The sequence below is a fragment of the Heteronotia binoei genome, chromosome 4 (assembly GCF_032191835.1).
Source record: "Heteronotia binoei isolate CCM8104 ecotype False Entrance Well chromosome 4, APGP_CSIRO_Hbin_v1, whole genome shotgun sequence".
In the NCBI taxonomy this organism is placed as follows: Eukaryota; Metazoa; Chordata; class Lepidosauria; order Squamata; family Gekkonidae; genus Heteronotia; species Heteronotia binoei.
In genome coordinates this window covers 22,983,477-23,005,285 of record NC_083226.1, presented here as the reverse complement: position 1 = coordinate 23,005,285, position 21,809 = coordinate 22,983,477, and positions in this window count along the sequence as shown.

Below are 21,809 nucleotides of genomic sequence, written 5' to 3'. Positions count from 1 at the left end.
ATAGATAGATAGATAGATAGATAGATAGATAGATAGATAGATAGATAGATAGATAGATAGATGAGGCTAGCCTGGGCTGCATAGGCTGCTAATTTAGACTGGATTGGTGACACTTTATGTATGGACAATTTTTAAACATTTTTTAACATTTTAAACTTTAATGCAAACAAAGAGAGCAGTATACAATAAACAAAGCACAAAAATAAAAGTACACAGTATGGTATCAGAAAACAAAACATTAAAATCACTCTCAAACACCATAGGAGGGTTAAAAAGTTTTTAAGCAAAAGAATAGAGTAAGGGTATGATGTAAATATCTAGTGAGAAAATGCTGAAAGGAATGGAGATCACAGTCATAGTCTAAAATAGGAAACTACTTATCTAAGAGATTAAACTTTATACTTTCAGAGTCAGGTCTAAAAACAGAGTCTGTTATTTTATCAAACAATATTAACTCCCGAACCTTTGCTCTCCATTGGTCTAGAGAAGGAATGGTTTCAATTTCCCAATATTGGGCTATAAATAATTTTGTAGTCATTAAAAGGGATGCTATTAATTCTTGTCTGAGTTTGGGGGTGAAGGAATGTTCCCACAAATCTAACAAAATGAGTTTGGGGTCTAGTAGAACAAAATAGTAAGTAACTTAATTTGCTTAGTGACATTGTACCAAAATTTGTAAATAAACTTATAGGACCAACAGCAGTGTTTGAAGGATCCCATTTCCTCACATGCTTTCCAGCAAAGAGGCGAGTAAGATGGATTTGTCTCAAGGATATTGGTAATAATTACTAAAAAGGTAAAGGCAGTCCCCTGTGCAAGCACCAGTCATTCCGACTCTGGGGTGATGTTGCATCACAACGTTTTCACGGCAAACGGTTTACGGGGTCGTTTGCCATTGCCTTCCCCAGTCATCTACACTTTGCCCCCAGCAAGCTGTGTACTCATTTCACCAACCTTGGAAGGATGGAAGGCTAAGTCAACCTTGAGTCGGCTACCTGAACCCAGCTTCCGCCGGGATTGAACTCAGGTCATCAGCAGAGGGCTCGGATTGCAGTACTGCAGCTTTACCACTCTGTGCCATGGGGCTGCCCTAATAGTTACTACCAGTGCAGTAACGGCTCTCTTTGAATAACAGCCAGTTCATTGATTACCAGAATCTTTCTGTTCGTAAACATGGATGAAGAGTCAACAAGGAGTTTGCTACATCCGTGTTTCCCAAACTGTGGGTCCTGACCCCAAAGTGGGTCCCAAAACCTATTAAAATGAGTCCCAGACTTTTCAGTTTTATTGATTTATAATGCTCTGTTGTTTTTTCAAGTGGCCACCGTACCACAAGTAAATTGGACTTTGCCACCCTCCAGGTGAGACCTTGGGATTCCGCAGCATTACAGTTCATCTCCAGACTACAGAGACCAGTTCCCTGGAAAAAATGGATGCTTTGGAGAGTGGACTGTATGGCATTGTACCCTATTGAGGTCTCTGCTCTCCCCAGGCTCTGCACCCAAATCTTCAGGTATTTCCCAACCTGGAGTTGGCAACCCTACTCTCCCTGCCACCTGCCAGTGGCCAGGGAGGACCTGGAAGTCCTAACAGAAACTGTTGTTATCAGAGAGCCTGTTGTTATCAGGGGTTGTTGGGTAGAAAAAGCCCAGCAGGGACTCATTTGCATATTAGGCCACACCCCTGATGCCAAGCCAGCTGGAACTGCATTCCTGCTCAAAAAAAGCCCTGGTTGCTGTCATTACATCATGAATCCTATTTTCCCCCCTTCTTTCTACTACGCAGAAAGAAGTCTGTTATAATTACAAATGTATTCCCACATGAGAGTCCCTTGGACTGCAAGATCAAATCTGTCAGTCCTAAGGGAAATCAACCCTGACTGTTCCCTGGAAGGTCAGATGCTGAAGCTGAAGCGCAAATACTTTGGCCACCAAATGAGAAGGGAGCACCCACTGGAGAAGACCCTGATGCTGGGAAAGACAGAAGGCAAAAAAGAAGGGGACTGCAATAGATGAAATGGCTGGACAGCGTTACAGATACAACCATCATGAATTTGAGTGGACTTCCAAGGATGGTGGAAGACAGGAGGGCCTGGCGTGACTTGGTCCATGGGGTCACAAAGAGTCGGACTCGACTGTGCGACTGAACAACAACAAAAATTCCCATATGATGCCTCACCTCCATGTGTGTGTAAAGTGCTATAGTTTCACAGCCGACTTATGGTGGCCCCAGCAAAGGGTTTTCAAGGCAAGTAAAAACCAGAAGCGGTTTGCCGTTGCCTTCTTCAGCAGTCTTCCTTGGTGGTCTCTCATCCAAGTACTAACCAGGGCTGATCCTGCTTGGCTTCTAAGATCTGACACCATTGGGATGTACCACACTGCCTTCAACCCAATCAGATAGTTTCAGGAAGTAGTAGATGGGATTGTGGCTGCTGTTTACTTAATACAGGTTATTTTCACCACCACAGAAGGTCCCATATTTTTGAATAAGATTTTAGCATCTAGTGTCCTTGACTCTTTCCCTAATTATGAAATGCAGGTAATTTTATTGCTGCTGCTAGTAAATGTTGTAATAATTCTCAGCTGCTTCCTTCTAATTATTCCTTTAGCATTAGCCAACAACACACCAAAGAACTTTTGGCAGCTCAAAAGTCATAGTCTAAGAAAGCATCCAAGACCGTGGCCCAACAGATGTTATTTTATGGTACAACATTTCCATTATAAAGCTCAGGGGTTATTGTTTGTTTGTTTGTTGGGGGTTTTTTGAGCAGGAACGCAAAGGAATACGGTTCGGGTTGCCTTGCCATCAGGGGGTGTGGCCCAATAGGCAAATAAGTTCCTGCTGGGCTTTTTTGTAGAAAAACAACGGTGTGAAACAACCGTTGACATCAAGAGGTGTGGCCTAATATGCAAATAAGTTCCTGCCGGGCTTTTTCTACAAAAAGCCCTGTGTGAAACAATGGTGACATTTTGTGTGAAACAACGGTGACATCAAGAGGTGTGGCCTAATATGCAAATAAGTTCCTGCCGGGCTTTTTCTACAAAAAGCCCTGTGTGAAACAATGGTGACATTTTGTGTGCAACAACGGTGACATCAAGAGGTGTGGCCTAATATGCAAATAAGTTCCTGCTGGGCTTTTTCTACAAAAAGCCCTGTGTGAAACAATGGTGGCATCAGGGGGTGTAGCCTAATATGCAAATATATTTCTGCTGGGCTTTTTCTACGAGAAAAAAGCCCTAAGGCGACTCCATTACTCCTTTTATGAATAACATGAGAACAAGGCTGCAGTGCTTGTAAACGGGGATGCAGCTCCCTGTGATTGTAGAGAGGGTGCCAGGGTGATGAAAACATTGAGTCAAGAAGCCTAGATAAGGTTGTGAGATACCCATTGTACAAAATGCCTTATAAATACCTCAGGGAGATAGGCGGCTTGATAAGCTCTTACACAGTAAGCACGCAGTCCCCACCCTCCTCGTTGGGCTCTCTGGCTCCAGGTGTATAAGCCACCGTCCCCTCTGTCGTCTACAGGCATTGTCAGGCCTCTTAGCCGAACAATTGCCGGGCTTCTGGTGTGCAAACGCTACCTCTGCAGTTTAAACAGTGAAACCATGCGACAGGACGGCCATAATGCTGGCCGTCTGTTGGGTCGCAGGTAGTGTCTCCATCTCCCCGCCCACTCTTGGCTCTAGAGTCCACCTTCCCCCCACCCCCCATGTGCCAGGAAGACAGGGGAAAACATTCTAGGCAGGATGGGAAATTCCACACCAGATTTGATGTCTGTCAGCCCAGCCCATCAGCCCGGGCAGAGAACGTCGTGTAGTGGAAGGAACACATGACATCTTTCACATGACATCGTCCTCTAATTTGCCAGTTTAATAATAATAATAATAAATAATAATAATTTTTAATTTATATCCCTCCCTCCCCGCCAAAGCATGCTCAGGGCGGCTCACATAGCATAAAATACCACATTTCAACAGTATACAATACAACATTACAATGCAAGAAATACATAAAACACTACATTATAATACAATAATCCTCAATTTAAATATATTAGATATAAATTAAATATTACATTAAAGTCAACAGTTAAACTAGCAATTTAAAACCACAGTTTAAAACCACAATTCAGTTTGGTGCTAAGATCTTAATATGACACAATTGGAAGAGGATGGTCTTGCAGGCCCGGCAGAACTGGTCAAGGTTCCGCAAGGCTCATATCTCTTCTAGTAACTGATTCCACCAGTGGGGAGCTGTAACGGAGAAGGCCCTCTCCCCCGTGGCTTCCAATTTGGCCTCCTTCGGCACAGGGATGGTCAGCAGGTTTTGCGAGCTAGATCTCAGTACTCTCTGGGGAACATATGGGGAGAGACGGTCCCTAAGGTAGGCAGGTCCTTGGCCATATAGGGCTTTAAAGGTAATAACCAGCACCTTGTAAGGAATCTAGTACACAATTGGCAGCCAGTGCAGTTCCCGTAGCCTAGGCTGTATATGCTCCCACTTAGGGAGTCCCATTAACAGTCTGGCTGCCGCGTTCTGCACTAGCTGTAGTTTCTGGGTTCAGCACAGGGGCAGCCCCATGTAGAGGGCATTACAGTAGTCTAGTCTCGAGGTGACCATTGCATGGATCACTGTTGCCAGGTCATCGCGCTCCAGGAAGGGAGCCAGCTGCCTCTCTCGCCTAAGATGAAAAAAAGGCGGTTTTAGCAGTGGCTGCTATCTGGGCCTCCATTGACAAAGAAGCTCCAGTAGCACCCCCAAGCTCTTGACCCTGCGCCCTGCTTTCAGTGGCACACCATCAAAAACTGGTAGGGGAATTTCCCCTCCTAGGCCACCACGGCTCAAGCAAAGGATCTCTGTCTTCAACTTCAACCTACTTTCAAGAGGGAGCGGACCACAGCCTCTTTAAGAGGTGTTGGAAAAAGAGCCTCCAATAGGGATCTATTTACGATGTCCCGTATAGGACATCTTCGCTCCCTCTGGCAAGCTTTAATTAGCCAGGCGGGGCATGGGTCCAGATCACAAGTTTTTTGGTTGTTCTCCCTGTTTTGGTCTAGTCTTTCCCAAGCTTTTGCTAGGTTGTTTTTGTTTTTGTGTTGAAAGCATGCTGCCCAAGTGTGTTTGGAGGGGAGGGGGGTGGAGCTAGGCTTTCCAAGCTCCATCTGGGGAGAGGATTTCCCCTGGTTTTGGAGTGCCAAGCCACTGGCCTGGAGCAGGCCAGCGGGGGATCCTCACCCCCATAGAGCCCCATCATGAGCGGCAGTGCACGGTGTGATGACATCACCCAGAAGTGATGCGGCAGGCACATCATGCGGGGACACTCTAGGAATTTGGGGGGGGGACTCTATGGTTCTGCACTGGGATGCTCTAGCAATCTGGGAGGAAAACTCTATGGTCCCCCGCCAGTGGGGACTTGGCAACCCCTAGGTGGAGCCTAAGGACTGAGGTTTCTGGAGGGGGAAGGCTTCAATGGGGTACAATGCCATAGAGTCCACCTTCCAAAGCAGCCATATTCCCCAGATGAACTGATCTCTGTTGCCTGGAGATCATTTGCAATCCCAGGAGATCTACTAGCGGTCTCCATTTCAGTATGAAAAGGGGGAGGTGTATATTTTCCAGACTCTGTACAATAGATTCAGACCTCCCCCCCCCATCTCATATACCAAAGCTGGAAAATATATAGATTTCCTTTTCCACGCAAAGTTGTGCGTTTTGCACTGACATCGTAATTGACTGAGACGGGCTATTATTGGAAGAGTAGCAGTGGCAATCCTAGGCTAGCAAGGGCAGGTGACAATTGGTGTAGCAATGTCTGAAGTGTTTATGTCATGCGGCAGTACAGCCCTTGAGGAATCCCTGCAGGGTCACAGTTGGAAAACAGGCAACGCAAGGTGAAGGGACGAGATAATACATCAGCTCTCTTTCTTCCTTCCTGAGCAGGGTTATCAGAAGGGCTTTCTTTTTGTAGCAAGAACTCCTTTGCATATTAGGCCACACGCCCCTGATGTAGGTTGGGACAAGCAAGCTGAATTGATCTGTTAATACCATCTTTGCCGCCCTACCTAATTGTGAGCTATGATATAACTGTTTTTAATTTTAAACCGTTTTAACTGTTTTAATTGTTTTAATTGTTTTAAGTTGATTTGATGGTTTTAGCATGTTGGAAGCCGCCCTGAGCCCACTATGGGAAAGGGCGGCCTATAAATCTACGAAAATCAATCAATCAATCAATAAAATGCAGCCAATCCTCCTGGAGCTTACAGCAGGCCCTGTACAAAGAACCCTGTAAGCTCCTGGAGGATTGGCTACATCAGGGGGTGTGGCCTAATATGCAGAGGAGTTCCTGCTACAAAAAAAGCCCTGGTTACTTACATGGGTTGGAGAATTCTTGGAGACTTGGGGGTGGAGCCTGAGGAGGATATGACTGAGGAGAGGGGAGGGATTTCAACAGGCTATAATGACTGGGGAGAGAGGCCTCAGTAGGGCATAATGCCATAGAGTCTACCCTCCAAAGCAGCATTTTTTCCAGGGGAACTGATCTCTGTTGTCTAGGGATCACTTGACATTCCAGAAGATCTTCAGGGTAGAGTTGCCAGATCCCTTTGTTGCTCTTGTGAGGGATTTGGGGGGCATTCTTGGATGACATCGCCCAGAAGTGATTACATCATTTCAGGGATGCTGAGCGGTGACACTCTGGTTTTGAGGCAAAACTCTATGGTAAAACCAGGTTCAAAGCACAGAGTTTTGCCCTCAAACCAGAGCGTCACCACATGACATCCCCAACGTGATGATGTCACTTCCGGGTGATGTCATTGTGCTGGGGACATTATGCAGCAATGTTGCTGTTTGGGGATGAGGTTTCCCCTGCCAGATAGCTGGCCAGGAATGGGGAGAAGCCACAAAAACTGGAGAAGCCCCCACTAGGACTGGCAACCCTATCTCCAGGCACCACCTGGAGATTAACAGCCGTAGATTGACTCTGCTGTTGCTAGGGTAGCCAGCTCTGGGTCGGTAGATTTTGGGAATGGAGCCTGAGAAGGGTGGGGTTTGGGAGAGGGGGGAAGGTGGAACCTCAGGACAGTTCAATCCCACAAAGTTCACCTTCCCAAGCTGCCATTTTCTCCAAGGCAACTGATCTCCTTAGTTTGGAGATCAGTTGTAATTCCAGGTGATCTCTAGCCACCGCCTCGGGCTGCCAATCCCCAGGTGGGTAAAGGAGGAAAGTAACACTGTGAAATTGACAAGCTTTGAAGCAAATGCACATAAACGCTTTATATAGCCAATTCATTGGAACTAAACAAAGGCAAGCATCAAACAAAAACCAAAGTGGCTCAACAGAGCTCCAAATTCAACAACGATTTCTCTATGTTCCAAATTATCTCAATGCTGTGATTGATTGGTAAATACATCTTGCTGTCTGTAAACTTCCTTGCTGAAAGATGCAGGAATGCCATATATGCAAATAATGTAGAGGTAGCAGTCGTCCATCCAACAGGTGTGGCTACACGTGTCCAAGGTTCTGTTTGTGTTTCATCTGCCCCTTCCACTGGCTGCCTGTATTTTTATCAGGAACCAGTGTTGGATGGAGGGCTGCTGCCTCTACATTATTTGCATATATGGCATTCCTGCGTCTTTCAGCAAGGAAGTTTACAGACAGCGGGATGTATTACCAATCAATCACAGCATTGAGATAATTTATTTTGAACTAGAGAAATAATTGCTGAACTTTGAGCTCTGTTGAGCCATTTTGATTTTTGTTTTATGCTCGCCTTTGTTTAGTCCCAATGAATTGGCTATATAAAGCGTTTATGTGCATTTGCTTCAAATTGGCTATATAAAGCGTTTATGTGCATTTGCTTCAAAGCTTGTTCATTTCACAGTGTTATTTTCCTAGTTTACCTAAACTGTACACTGTGGTTTCCTGTTTGCTGTAATCCCCAGGTGGGGGCAGGAGATCCTGCAGTTTGGAGGCCCTCCCCTGCTTCAGGGTCATCAGAAAGGGGGGGGGGAGGAAATGTCTCTGGGCACTCCATTGTGCCCTATGGAGATTGATTCCCCATAGGGTATAATGGAGAACTGATCTGTGGGTATCTGGGGCTCTGAATGGAGCTGTTTTTTAAGGTAGAGGCACCAAATTTACAGCATAGCATCTGGTGACTCTCTTCAAAATACCCCCCAAGTTTCAAAAGGTTTGGACTTGGGGGTCCAATTCTATGAACCCCCAAAGAAGGTGCCCCTATCCTTCATTATTCCAAATGGAGAGAAGGAATTTAAAAGGAGCATGGTCCCTTTAAATGTGATGGCCAGAACTCCCTTTGGAGTTCAATTGTGCTTGACACATCCTTGCTCCTAGTTTCACCCCCAAAGTCTCCTGGCTCCACCCCCAAAGACTCCTGGCTCCACCCCAAAGTCCCCAGATATTTCTTGAGTTGAACTTAGCATCCTTACCACCACCGGAAGGTTAGCAACCACAGCTGCTGCTGTAGGACTACTGGCCTCCCACCCTGCAGGGAAATGTGAAAGTATGTTGCAGTCTAGCTTCTCTTTGAACTGCTTCCAGAATCGCTGTCTGTGCGATCAGGCACCAGACTAGATGTAGAGGAAATTGCTGCAGAGGACATAGTGGCCTTATTACATGCCTGGCAGTCATCAGGTTGCCAACTGGCTCCAGGCCAGGCCTGGAGACTTCTTTCAGTATAGTAGAAAGAAGGGGAAAATAGGATTCATGATGTAATGATAGCAACCAGGGCTTCTTTTGAGCAGGAATGCAGTTCCGGCTGGCTTGGCATCAGGGGGTGTGGCCTAATATGCAAATGAGTCCCTGCTGGGCTTTTTCTACCCAACAACCCCTGATAACAACAGGCTCTCTGATAACAACAGTTTCTGTTAGGACTTCCAGGTCCTCCAGGCCACTGGCAGGTGGCAGGGAGAGTAGGGTTGCCAACTCCAGGTTGGGAAATACCTGAAGATTTGGGTGCAGAGCCTGGGGAGAGCAGAGACCTCAATAGGGTACAATGCCATACAGTTCACTCTCCAAAGCATCCATTTTTTCCAGGGAACTGGTCTCTATAGTCTGGAGATGAACTGTAATGCTGGGGAATCCCAAGGTCCCGCCTGGAGGGTGGCAAAGTCCAATTTTCTTGTGGTACGGTGGCCACTTGAAAAAACAACAGAGCATTATAAATCAATAAAACTGAAAAGTCTGGGACTCATTTTAATAGGTTTTGGGACCCACTTTGGGGTCAGGACCCACAGTTTGGGAAACACGGATGTAGCAAACTCCTTGTTGACTCTTCATCCATGTTTACGAACAGAAAGATTCTGGTAATCAATGAACTGGCTGTTATTCAAAGAGAGCCGTTACTGCACTGGTAGTAACTATTAGGGCAGCCCCATGGCGCAGAGTGGTAAAGCTGCAGTACTGCAATCCGAGCCCTCTGCTGATGATCTGAGTTCAATCCGGGCGGAAGCTGGGTTCAGGTAGCCGGCTCAAGGTTGACTCAGCCTTCCATCCTTTTGAGGTTGGTAAAATGAGTACCCAGCTTGCTGGGAAAGACAATGGCAAACCACCCCATAAACCGTTTGCCGTGAAAACGTCATGATGTGTCGTCACCCGAGTCGAAAATGACTGGCGCTTGCACAGGGGACTACCTTTACCTTTTTAGTAATTATTACCAATATCCTTGAGCCAAATCCATCTTACTCACCTCTTTGCTGGAAAGCATGTGAGGAAATGGGATCCTTCAAACACTGCTGGTGGTCCTATAAGTTTATTTACAAATTTTGGTACGATGTCACTAAGCAAATTAAGTTACTTACTATTTTGTTCTATTAAACCCCAAACTCATTTTGTTAGATTTGTGGGAACATTCCTTCACCCCCAAACTCAGACAAGAATTAATAGCATCCCTTTTAATGGTTGCAAAATTATTTATAGCCCAATATTGGGAAATGGAAACCATTCCTTCTCTAGACCAATGGAGAGCAAAGGTTCGGGAGTTAATATTGTTTGATAAATTAACAGACTCTTTCTAGATCTGACTCTGAAAGTATAAAGTTTAATCTCTTAGATAAGTGGTTACCTATTTTAGACTATGACTGCGATCTCCATTCCTTTCAGCATTTTCTCACTTGATATTTACACCATGCCCTTATTCTATTTAAAACTTTTTAACCCTCCTAAATTATGCTGTTTGAGAGTAATTTTAATGTTTTAAGCTGTTTTCTGATACCATACTGTGTACTTTTATTTTTACGCTTTGATTGTTTACTGTTTACTGCTCTCTTTGTTTGCATTAAAGTTTAAAATGTTAAAAAATATCCTTGAGACCATCAATAGTAAAAATTTTCCATACATAAAGTGGCACCATCCAGTCTAAATTAGCAGCCTATGCAGCCCACGCTAGCCTCATCTATCTATCTATCAGTCTGACAGACAGACAGACAGATAGACAGATATCATTTGCCTGTCGAATGTGGGAGCGTTGGTCTCCAATATGAATTGTTTTAGTCATTTCCGTAGCTCGTTGAAGCCTCGCGTGAAACAGGGCACTTAGCGCATCCCTGTTGCGTCTTATTGCCTTGCTGCATTGCATCCAGTTATTGGCTGACAGAGAAGAATTGGAGCATTGGACTCTGTTTTCACGGCACTGCACACTACTTCCCAACTCCAATTTCAAGGAACAGACTGTAGGATATCAATATAGGAATGGTTGTTTCGGGAGTAGTTTTTCTTTGCACTTTGTGATACACTATATCTTCTATGAATAATTTGCTATATAAATAATTGAATTCCTAAGCATTTGAGGTTGATTTAACGTGAATGCCTGTGGCTTTCCATTCCTGTTCTACCTTTTCGCGTTACTCTGTTTGGTTGTTGAATCCCCAGGTGGAGGCAGGGGATCCCCCAGTTTGGAGGCCCTTCCCCCTGCTTCAGGGTCATCAGAAAGTGCGGGGAATGTCTGCTAGGCACTCCATTATTTCTTGTGGAGACTGTTTCCCATAGGGTATAATGGAGAATTGATCTGTGGGTATCTGGGGTTCGAGGGGGGAGGGCTGGTTTTTGAGATAGAGGCACCAAATTTGCAGCACAGCATCTGAGGCCTCTCTTCAAAACAACTCCCAAATTTCAAAAAGATTGGACTAGGGGGTCCAATTCTATGAGCCCCCAAGAAGGTGCCTCTATCCTTCATTATTTCCAATGGAAGGAAGGCATTTAAAAGGTGTGCGGTCCCTTTAAATGTGATTGCCAGTACTCCCTTTGGAGTTCAATTATGCTTGTCACACCCTTGCTCCTGGCTCCACCCCCAAAGTCCCCAGATATTTCTTGAATGGAACTTGGCAACCCTAAGACTTTGGGGGTGGATCCAGGAGAGGGCGGGATTTGGAGAGGGGAGGAGCCTCAGCTTGGTACAGTGCCAGAGAATGTCCAGCCTTCAAAGCAGACATTTTCTCCAGGGGAGCTGATCTCTGCTAGCTGGAGATCAATTGTAAGAGTGGGAGATCTCCAGGCCCCATCTGCAGACTGGCCACCCTCAAACTCTTCCCTCCTCAGGTTCCATACCCCAAATAAGGAGAGGGACGGTGGCTCAGTGGTAGAGCATCTGCTTGGTAAGCAGAAGGTCCCAGGTTCAATCCCTGGCATCTCCAACTAAAAAGGGTCCAGGCAAATAGGCATGAAAAACCTCCGCTTGAGACCCTGGAGAGCAGCTGCCAGTCTGAGTAGACTTTGATGGACCGAGAGTCTGATGCAGTATAAGGCAGCTTCATATGTTCGTATATGTTCAAATCTCTACGTATTTCCAAATCTAGAGCTGGCAACCCTACTCCACCCCCAGATTGTCCGAAATTTTCCAAGATGTAGATGGCAACCCTGAATAGTCTTCATGACAAACTTTCCGGAGTGTTCCTCCAAGCAGGTGTGGATCTCAGGAGACATGAAAAGGTGCCCAGCCAGGCCATGGGCATGCCGAGCAGGAGCCTGTTCATAACCACAATAAAGAAGAGGGGCAGGATATCACAAAAGATAACACCCAAGCAATGCCAACAGTCCTGCTTTTCAAGCAGCTGGTGTTCAGGACCCAATGTTCCCAAACCTGGAAGGTCAAGCAGTTTAATGTGCACTGAGGCAGATTTCTAAGGGTGGCTCTTTGAACATGAACACTGGTGACAGCCAGAGAAAGACAAATGCAGATTCTGTGTTTTGGGCAGAAGAAGGAGGAAGAGGAGAAGAAGAAGAAGATATTGGATTTATATCCCACCCTATACTCTGAATTTCACAGTCTCAGAGCAGTCACAATCTCCTTTACCTCCCCCCCCCACCCACCACAACAGACACCCTAGGTGGGGCTGGGCGGGCTCTCACAGCAGCTGCCCTTTCAAGGACAACTCCTACAAGAGCTCTGGCTGACCCAAGGCCATTCTGGCAGCTGCAAGTGGAGGAGTGGGGAATCAAACCCAGTTCTCCCAGATAAGAGCCCGCAAATTTAACCACTGCTGAGGTGGGAGTGGGGATGAACAGGCTTCCTTGGGAGGTGGTGGGTGGGGTCTCCTTCCTTGGAGGTTTTTAAACAGAGTTTAGATGGCCATCTGACAGCAATGAAGATCCTGTGAATTTAGGGGGAGATATTTGTGAATTTCCTGCATTGTGCAGGGGGTTGGACTAGCTGACCCTGGAGGTCCCTTCCAACTCTATGATTCTATGATCAAAACACTCTCATAAGCAAGCACAAGATCTGAAGCGAGTGCAACATATGGGATTTGGGCCATCCTATGAGTAGTGAACTCACACCCAAAGCTAGGGTTGCCAAGTCCAAATTAAGAAATATCTGGGGTCTTTGGGGATGGAGCCAGGAGACATTAGGGGTGGAGCCAAGATCAAGGCTATGACAAGCATAATTGAATTCCAAAGGGAGTTCTGGCCATCACATTTAAAGGGACGGCACACCTTTTCAATTCCTTCCTTCCATAGGAAATCATGAAGGATGGGGCACCTTCTTTTGGGGCTCATAGAATTGGACCCCCTGGTCCAATCTTTTTGAAACTTGGAGGGTATTTTGAGGAGAGGCACTAGATGCTATACTGAAAATTAGGTGCCTCTACCCCAAAAGACACCCCCCAGAGCCCCAGATATCCACAGATCAATTCTCCATGATTTTCTATGGGAATAATAAGAGTTCCCAGCAGACATTTCCCTCCCCTCCCCCCACTTTCTGACGACCCTGAAGCGGGGGGAGGGTCTCCAAACCGGGGGATCCCCTGCCCCCACCTGGGGATTGGCAACCCTACCCAAAGCCCAGCTGCCCCACTTGAACCTTTAGAACCTATCTATGGGAACAAAGGAATTTACTGGGAAACCTGTTTAACGAATGAGAGCTAACTATAACAGTGCATGGTTCTTGCTGTTTTTAATAAAATATGAAAAAATTATCCCCCCTGCTTTTTCAGGTAATTGGTTTTACGCATTTGCAAATTTACACAAATGCAATAAACTAATTGTGCATAAAACCGTATGATTACTCAAGTGCTATTCTGTTAAGCAAGTAATAGATCCTCCCAGACTTTATCAGCTTCAACATTTTAATTAGGGCGTGTGCCCACATAAACAGAAAGCGCGCGAGAGACGCAAAGAGCTGTCAGAAGGTCTGTGCCAGGTCTCCCATTTTACATTCCGTGCTAATATTTTTATAGATGGGTGTGTAGGAATAACCCAGCAAAAGTAAATGGGGACTTGCAGCTCAACAACCCCAATTAACTCGCCCCCAAAGCCTGTTGGAAATGGAAGGCAAAGGAAGGAGGGGGGTATTACAAATGAGGCATAAGCTTGAATCTCTGTTGGGAGGCTCCCTTAAAGACGAGACAAAACTCCGTAAAACTTAGCCATGACCTGGATAGCCCAGACAAACCTGATCTTGTCAGGTCTCAGAAGCTAAGCAGGGTTGACCCTAAGCATTTGGATGGGAGACTTCCGAAGGAATACCAGGAGTGGGATGCAGAGGCAGGCTGTATCAAGCTAAACTTCTCTGAATGCCCTCCATGCCCCAGAAGGGGTAATCAGAAGTCACCATGACTTCCAGGCAGGTCTCATTTTGGGCAGGAGCTCACAGGAGCGGAGCTCTGAAGCCTCTAAATTTTATTGTGCTCTTTCTTTCTTACCCGCACCCCCAGATACTTTCTTCTGGGCTCCATTGTTCAAATCCCCTGTGATACTTTTGCTGAACTGTAAGATTTGACAAACTTTCTAATATTTCCCCCCACAAAAAAATGGGAAAATAACCAAAACCTATAAAGCAGACCGATGGAAATCTTCCTCATGCCACTGTGGCCACAGAGGAGAAAGTGATTTAAAAAGGCTAATGGGAGTAAGGTTTTATTAGGACAATTCTAATTCAAGAAGCATTTTCAGGTAGATGGTGAGCTGATCTAATTTAGTACACCTTCTGGTGATGTCCATGTGGTGTATGCAAATAAGTTGTGCTGATGAGCTCCGGCACCTCTTTTTCTACAAAAGGACCCCTGCGTCCAGGCCTGCATGCACGCGCACACACACACACACAAAATAAGAAGAAGAAGATAGAAGATATTGGATTTATATCCTGCCCTCCACTCCAAAGAGTCTCAGAGCGGCTCACAATCTCCTTTACCTTCCTCCCCCACAACAGACACCCTGTGAGGTGGGTGGGGCTGAGAGGACTCTCTCAGAAGCTGCCCTTTCAAGGACAACCTCTGCCAGAGCTATGGCTGACCCAAGGCCATGCTAGCAAGTGCAGATGAAGGAGTGGGGAATCAAACCCGGTTCTCCCAGATAAGAGTCCGCACGCTTAACCACTACACCAAACTGGCTCTACAGCCAAATACACAAACAAACAAACAAATAAACCACTCTGTAAAACTCTGGTCAATGGATAAAATTTCTGTGATTACTCAGAAGATCCCTTTCATCAAGTGACATGGCAGGATCTGAAAGGTTGTCTTTAGCAGGCCTTGAATTCAGCAGGAGCTCACAGGAGCACAGCTCCTGAACTTTTTTGACAGGCCTCCGCTCCCCCCGCCACCTATCTACCTTATCCATTGAATAGTAGGTGCAGCTGCATAACAATCCCTGGATTAGGAGAGCAGCCAGCCAGCCACCAGGAGCTTTGCCACACCTCCAACAGCCCTTATTAACCCCTGAAGAAGCCCATGTCACCCTTTCTCCACATCTTATGTGATTTTGGGCAGTGGGTGGCTTGCTAGCCTTTTGACTGAGTGGGGGCAGCCAAGGAGAGCCCCAGGTGAGTGAGGCCTGCTTGAACTGGCTGGATCTTTAGCCAGCCCATGCAGGCTTCACTCACCCGGGGCTCTCCTTTCTTGCGTCAGATTGTTTTTGGCTGGTGGGGGGGCAGTGGCATATGCTAATGACTTCTGCTAATGAGCTCCGCCACCTATTTTTCTACAAAATGATCCCTGGTCTTTAATATCATGTCATGCAATGCAGTTAGTACTGTCTTCCCCCCCACCCATATTTTTATTGTTTATTAATTAAAATATACAATTTTTCATTGTCTCATTGTTCCATTATACATTTTTCTTCCGCATCCCTCCCCCCTCAGTCTAAACTTCTTCTTTCATCCAGGGGCACAGGGCTTGAAGTTTCCACTGAACGTCTTCCTTCCGTTCCTCTTTCATCCAGTTTAGGTAAAGCGACCATTTTTCTTTGATCCTTGATGTTTTATCTTCCCATGGCAAATCTCGGTTTATGATGTCCATTATCTCTGATTGAACAAATTCAAACAGATAATTATGCCAAGTTCTTTCTGTCCATTTATTTTTATCTTTCCACCCTATTGCTATTACTGCTTTACCTGCTAATATCATTGCTTTTAATAGATCTTGATTTTTTTCCCTACTATCACATTGCCTAAAGTGCTCATCAACATCAACTCAAAATTTATATTTAGCTTAACATGAAAAAGCTTATTTATTGTTCTTACTATATTTTCCCATACTTTTTAAACTTCATGACACTCCCACCACATGTGGGAGTACCATCCTTTCACTTTTCTACAATGCTAACAGTTTGGGCTTAGTCCTGCAAACATATTAGCTAAGGTGGCAGGGGTTCTGTACCATTTGGTATAAAATTTTAGCTCAATTTCCCTAAACTTGTGTATTTTTATTCCCTTAATTCCTTACATTATTTTTTTAGCTTTTTGCTCTGTTATTTGAAATTCTGTACTCCATTTTCTTTGAAGGTGGGCTATTATTCCTTCTTCATCTGAGGTCATTTTCTTATAAATTACCCCCACCAATCGTTTTTTAGTTTTTTCCATTCATTTATAAATCTCTTCTATTGGTTCTATATTTATGTCGCTATTTTCATTTTTTTTTTAATTTTTGTGTATAAGCCTGCAGCTTTTAACCAGTATTTTGCACCTACTGCCTCCCCAAGAGCTTGAAATGGTTTTAAAATATTTGCAGATAGGAAGTCCTGTACTCTACTATATCCTTTTTGTTTAAGTAGTTCCCCCCATCTATAGTCTATACCTTCCTCTTCCAAGGCTTCCAAAGGTGACCATCTGGATATTCGTATTAACCTTTTTGGATGCCACTTTTTCCAGATCATTAATGTACTTTTCCTTGGTCCTGTATCCAATTTAAGCTCTCTAGCCCATTTATTTGTAAAAATACCAAATTTCCCTATCCCTTCGTTAGCTTCATTTTCAAACCTAACCCATTTCTGATTCCCTTCTCTTTCTATTTCTAATAATGCTTTAAGTTGAAAAGCTTCATAATAATTTATTATATCCGGTACTCCCCATCCTAGTTCGGAGTTATGATTATATACTACCTTTTTTGCAATTCTAAATTTCTTAGTACCAAAAATCCATTCTCATATTTTTGTGTTCCAGATACTCATTTTTTGTTTGTCCATTTCTAATGGTATTGTTTGAAATAAATATAATAATTTTGGGTATCCAAAACATTTTCACACCATTTACTTTAGCAGTTATACTCATGGTCTTCCTCCTCCATCCCTTCATATCTCTTGTTATCTTTTCCCATACCTTTTTATAATTTTTTCCCACCATCTTATTAGTATTTTTATAAATTTCTATTCCCAAATATTTAAATTTCTTGACTCCCATTCCTATTTTGGTTAACCTATTAATTTCCTTCCTTTCCTTTGAGTTCACATTATAATATATTATTTCTGATTCCCCCATATTAATTCTTAATCCTGATAGCGCTTCAAAATCATCTAGTATGATTTTTGTTTCCTTAATTCCCTCTTGGGGATTTGTTATAAACATAATTATATCATCTGCAAATAAATTAATTTTCATCTCCTCCTTGCCCATCCTGTATCCTTCTATCCTACCTGAATTCCTAATTCTTTCAGCCAGTTGTTCCATCGCCATTATAAATAAGGCTGGTGAAAGTAGACAGCCTTGCCTTACTCCCCTTAAGATTGGCAACTGTTTCGTATATCCGTTGTTCACTCTTACAACTGCTGTAGCTTCTCTGTAAATTTCCCGAATTGTATTTATAAATGGCTGGCCTATTCCATATTTCTAAGGGTTCTGTGATTAAACCAGCCTCCAATATAATCAACAAATTTTCATTGAAATTTATAAAGGAAACATAAACAACCGCTTAAAGCAGTGAAAGTTATGTTTACAGTGTATTTGAAGGATTGATTTCCATTATCAACTTTGTAATCTTTTGCATTAAGCCTGTGGAAGCTTCAGAGAAAGGGAGGCAGAGAGGCGCCGCCTTCGTATGCAAGACTGTGCATATCATAATACTTCACCTTATTTTGTCCTTATAAAGGACTGAGCATACTGTATGATTTCACCTTATGTACAATTCACTGCTTTAAGTGGTTGTTTATGTTTCCTTTATAAATTTCAATGAAAATGTGTTGATTATATTGGAGGCTGGTTTAATCACAGAACCCTTAGGGGCTCCCCTGCTAGTCATTTATCTGTGATTCTCTATTTATATTGGGCTATTCCATTTTTCGACATTATGGACCACAAAAATTCATGGGACAGTGTATCAAATGCTTTGTATACATCTAATTTAAGTAATCCCAGTTTCTTCCCCTGGTTATAGCAAATTACATTTAATATATCTGTTATGGGGTGAGCTGTACTTCTGCCTTTCACAAACCCATACTGATCTTCTTTTATTATATGGGGTATTACATTTCGCAATCTGTTTGCCATTATTTTAGCAAACATTTTATAATCTTGATTTAATAAATTTATTGGTCTGTATAAACCCACTTCTTGAGGGTCCTTCTGAGGCTTCACTATTAAAGTTATTTCCACTCTCCTCCAAGTATTAGGAGCCCTTCCTCCCTTTAAAATAGTATTAAACACTGTTTGTAGTACCGGGGTCAATATTCCTTTCATCTCCTTATAGAATTCTGCTGTAAAGCCATCTAATCCCGGAGATTTTTCCCGTTTTTAACCCTTTTATTACCTCATCTATTTCTTGGATAGTTATTTCCGTCTCTAAGCTTTCTTTATCCTGATCTTTTAAATTTGTTCCAACTTGCTACACAAATTCAACTCTATCTTTTTTTGCATATAAAGTTTTATAAAAATCCAGGAAGGCTTCTCTAATCTCCTTCGGGTTTTGCGTTGTATTTGCATGTATTCTTATACTTTTCACCCTTTGCTTATGCCTTCTATCCTTCAAATAATTTGCCAATCTCCTATTTGAGTTTATTGTGATCCTCTGAGATTCATTCCTTACCATGGTTTGTTTTTTTACAAAATGCTATAGAGTCAAGAGAATCTAATTGTCTCTTAAATTCTTTAATTTATTTTTGCCTCTCTGGACAATATTTCCTTGCTTGGTGTCTTTGTAACATTTCTAGTTCTTGTAATTTCCCTGTCTTATTGGAAAACCATTCTTTTTTTTATTTCCTTTTCCTTCGTTATGCATTGTCCCTTAATTACTGCTTTAGCTGCATCCCAAAGAATATCTGTGGCCACTGTCCCCCATTTTCCCTAAAATATAATTTTAACTGATTTTCCATATTTTTTTTATCTTTTTCTTTAGTCATAAACATATTATTATATCTCCATATTCTTTTAACCTGTTCACCTTTATTTCTATTTCTAAACTCTATGGGGCATGATCAGAAATCCATATTGGATGTGTTGTTATTCTTGTCAATTCTCAATTATTTGATCTTTGAAAGATTATATGATCTAAGCATGAAGCTGTTTTGTGCCTGCTTGAAAAGTGAGTTGGTTGGGGGTTCAAACCTAAGGCTTCGTATGCTTCTATCAAATTCCACTTTTCCCACCTGATTGTCTTGTCTTTAGTAACACCAGTGTTAAAATCTCCTGCTATTATTACTTCTCCTTCAGAGAACCTCTGTGACTTTTGTAAAACCTTTACTAAAAAAAATTTCCCTCCTTTGTTTGGGGCATAGATATTTATCAACGTTATCAATCTATTCTGAAAGGAGCATTTCGCCAAGAGATATCTTCCTTCCCGGTCACTTAACACATCTATGAATTTAATATCATTCCTTTTGTGTACCAAAATTGCCACTCCCCTTGTTTTTGCAGTACCTCTTGCTTCAGCCAGAACCTCCCACCATGGGTCATTAAATAATGGTTTAATATCCCTTTTGGCTTTGTGTGTTTCCTGTAAGCACATAATATCTATACTTTGCTGCTTTATAAGTCTAGCAAGTCTATACCTTTTGAGATTAGAACTTAAGCCGTTGACGTTCAGTGAAAGCATCTTCAACATTCTAACCGTATTCTTTTACAGTAAGATTCTCCCAACCCTCTGGATGAATATTTGCTTTTTTTTATCTTTCCCTTCCCATTTCCCAACTGCCCTCCCCCCTCCCCACCCCCCTCCCCCCTTCCCCTGACATAGAGCTTGTAACTGGGGGTGATTCCTCATCCCCTCTCTATGCACATCCCCCCCCCCCCTCCTTCATACTTAATTATATCCTTAACTGATGACCTTTATTTCATTTTATGAATACTTCCCTTTTCTTATGAGGACGTCAACTCCATGCTGGGAATTCCTGGAGATTTTTTTTTTGTGAGGGGAGTCTGAGGAGGGTAGGGTTTGCGGAGGGCTCATCAGATTATAATGCCATACCTCCAAAGCAGCCATTTTCTTCAAGGGGACTGATCTTGGTTGCTTGGTGATGAACTGTAATATAGCAGGAGATCTCCAGGTACCACCTGGAGGGTGGCAACCCTAGGTTGTTGCCTGGGGAGGGCAGCATTTGGAGAGGGGAGGGGTCTCAGAGTGGTGCAATGCCCATCCAACCCCAACATCAGCCATTTCCACCAGGGGAACGGACCTCGGTGGCCTGGAGATCAGTTGTAATGTCAAGGTTTGGGGGAGGGGAGGGGCCACAGAGGGGAGGGACCACAGCAGGGTTCAATGCCGTAGAGTCCACCCGCCAAAGCGGCCATTTCTTACAAGGAAACTAATACAGTTGCCAAGCTCCAGGTGGGTCCCAGCGTTAGAACTTGCCTTCAGACCGCAGAGATCAGTGCCGGTTACAAAGCCGATTACATCATTATCCTCTCCTCCAGGGCTTTTTTTGGTAGCAGGAACTCCTTTACATATTAGGCCACACCTCCCTGATGCAGCCAATCTTCCAAGAGCTTACAGTAGGCCCTAGACCAGGGGTGGCCAAACTGTGGCTCAGGAGCCACATGTGACTCTTTCACACATATTGTATGGCTCTCGAAGCCCCCACCAACCCATCAGCCAGCTTGGAGAAGGCATTTGTCTCTTTAAATCACTTCTCCAAGCCAAGCTGGCCAGTGTCTTGGAGAATGCATTTAAGGTTGCTTTCTTTCCACCTCCCCATCCCTTTCCCCCTCCCCCATCTATTTGCCTTCCTTCCTTCCTTCCTTGAAGAGAGCCAGTTTGGTGTAGTGGTTAAGTGTGTGGACTCTTATCTGGGAGAAATGGGTTTGATTCCCCACTCCTCCACTTGCACCTGCTGGAATGGCCTTGGGTCAGCCATAGCTCTGGCAGAAGTTGTCCTTGAAAGGGCAGCTGCTGTGAAAGCCCTCTCCAGCCCCACCCACCTCACAGGGTGTTTGTTGTGGGGGAGGAAGGTAAAGGAGATTGTGAGCCGCTCTGAGACTCTTCGGAGTGGAGGGCGGGTTATAAATCCAATATCATCATCTTCTTCTTCTTCTTCTTCTTCTTCTTCTTCTTCTTCTTCTTCTTCTTCTTCTTCTTCTTCTTCTTCTTCTTCTTCTTCTTCTTCTTCTTCTCCTCCTCCTCCTCCTCCTCCTCCTCCTTCTCCTCCTCCTTCTCCTCCTCCTTCTCCTCCTCCTTCTCCTCCTCCTTCTCCTCCTTCTTCTCCTCCTCCTTCTTCTTCTTCTCCTTCTCCTCCTCCTTCTTCTTCTTCTCCTTCTTCTTCTTCTCCTTCTTCTTCTTCTCCTTCTTCTTCTTCTCCTTCTTCTTCTCCTCCTCCCTTCCTGTATTGTGTCTCTCTAAACATCTGATGTTTATTCTGTGCGGCTCTTACATTAACCAAGTTTGGTCACCACTGCCCTTGGATGGATGGCTACATCAGGGAGGTGTGTTCTAATATGCAAAGGAGTTCCTGCTACAAAAAAAGAAGCCCTGCTCTCCTCCATTTTATCCTGCCAGCAACCCTATGAAGTAGGATAGACCAAGAGCTTGTGACTGGCCAATGTTGCCATGGAGGAAGAGGAATTCAGACCTGGGTTTCCCAGACCCTGCTCTTAGTCACTGCATCACTCTGACCTCTTCTGGTTGGAGGAAGCGGCTTGCAGGCAGGTGAAATTCAG